This window comes from Capsaspora owczarzaki (genome assembly GCF_000151315.2).
Source record: "Capsaspora owczarzaki ATCC 30864 unplaced genomic scaffold supercont2.2, whole genome shotgun sequence".
NCBI classification, from domain to species: domain Eukaryota; class Filasterea; order Ministeriida; family Capsasporidae; genus Capsaspora; species Capsaspora owczarzaki.
The window spans coordinates 1,548,351-1,550,508 of record NW_011887293.1 but is presented as its reverse complement, the minus strand read 5'-3'; positions in this window follow the sequence as shown (position 1 = coordinate 1,550,508).

Here is a 2,158-nt window from a genome sequence, read left to right as displayed (position 1 = left end):
CGTCGTCGTCAGTCCTCCAGGGATTGGGGAGGGGTTTGGTAGAGTGCTCGAGGCGCGCTGCCAGTGTGATGAGGTACCGAAAGCGGAGGACCGCGTCGGCGGGGGTGAACACTGTGTTGCCGAACTTGGCAGTGCAGCGCAGCGTCCAGAGAGTCCAACGGGCAGTGTGCATGACGATGGTGAGACAAGCGAGTGCTTCGTCTTTCATCAAGGCGTGGTAGCGTTTGTTCTTGATAGGGCCAAAGAGCCATTGCGAACGCTGTCTAGGGAACCATGGGCCTTGCGCGTGGCTGAACAGCGTTTCGGCCTCGCGCCAGACCGCCACAGCCAGGGGGCAGTGGACAATCATGTGCAGCCAGTTTTCGAGAGGGGCACGGGTGCCATGAAGTCGGAAGCAGTGGGCGCAGGCGAACGCGCCACTGTGTGACTCCTCGCGGAGTTGTTCGTTGGTGAGCTTGTCGCGGCGAGACAGCAGACGAATCTCACCCAGGTACTCGGTGTTGTGGGCGATGCGCCAGATGAGGCCGGCACGGTTGCGCGGGACAAGATTGGTCATCATGTTGCGGCGCAGTTTGGACCAGTGCACGGGTCCTAGGATTTGCTCCCACTCGACCAGGGCAGTTGGTTTGACCGGGGCGGGCGTGAGCATGTGGCGAAGATTGCGCAGCGATGCGTCAGATGAGGTGCATCGCACAATGTGCACGCGCTTTTTGCACTCCTCGATGTGTTTGGGGTAGAGTGCCAGCCAGTAGCGGGCATTCTCAATTTCAGAGGGATGGCGGCTTTCGAGCATCGTCCTCCTGGAGCGATTTGCGGTGCGGCGAAGGTCGTCTAGGTCTTTGTCGATGCAGAGCGAGCGATACATGTTCTCGGGAGCGCCACGCAGCTGCAGCCGGGATGGGTCAACGTCGAGACGCATAAGAGAGCCAAAGAAGAATCCTTCGACCTCAGGGCGTTTTGGTGGAGGATAGGCTTCAGCGAGCTGCATCAGCAGGTCGCTTTTCTTGGTGTGGGGCTTGGCAGACGGAGAGGTCCAATCCGAGACCACTGCTGGGGTGAGTTCAGCTAGCGGGAGCCTGGCTGAGAGGATGTGCTTGGGCACCACAACCTGACCGTGGAGGCGGAACACGTAGGGCTTCACGCGCACGGACAAGGCGTCGGCGGCCGGTGTTTCCAAGATTCTGCGGAGGAAGCCCCACGAGTCAACAACCCAATCGTTCTCGCGGAAGCGCACAGGGGCGATCCGCAGATTGGACGGGTCGATGTGCGAGACTTTGGAGCGGATCACTTGGAGTCTGGCTTCGACCTGTGGCAGACGGGAGTCGCAGAACTCGCGGAGATCGCGGGCCGACTGCCATTTCTTGCCAGAGTGGAGATGATGGAGGTACGAGATGCCGTGTTTCCGAAGCATCCTGAAGTCGATCATGTCAAGCATGGGGTTGCGCCAGAGGGGAGTGGCGAGGAGTTCGTTCTTCGAGCGAGGAGGCTCAGAGAAAGGGAGCAGCCTGCGCCACGCCCTGAAGGCATGGTGCCAGAACACCGAGAGCGAAAGTCTGAACGGGAATTTGGCGACTAGCCGCTGCATGGCCGTGTACTCGGCGACAGGATAGTCGGAGAGCCGAGCTGGTCTGTCAGCCACTTCGGCGAGGTGGTTGACAACCAACTTCCAGAAACTGGGGACAGGCGACAGGAAGTTGATTAGTGCTTGGGCAGCCGTCGCTGCAATGTTGGTGGGGAGATCGATGAGTCCAAGCCCAAACATGATCGTTTTGGGAGGAGCGGTCGCAACCTTCCTGGTGACCGGGGAGAATCGGCCTTTCCAGAGATACTTGTTGACAGTGTCGGACAGTGCCTTGGAGTACTTGTTGGGCATGTGGATAAAGCGACAGTGGTACCAGACGCGGGAGAGTCCGATCGCGTTGAAGTTGGCTTTGGCAAGATCGCCGTAGCCAAGTTGCACGCCAAGGACTCGAGTGGTGCCGTCAGGAGGCACCCATTGGAGATGAGCCAAGCCGTCCGGCGGATCGGCATCCCGAAGGGGGCCGAGACGCAGGACGGAGGTTTTGGCCTCGTTGATCTTGAGGTTGGTAGCCCTGCCAACAGTCGCATAGACTTCAAACAGGGCATGGATGTGGTTGGGATCCGACAGGAAGATTGA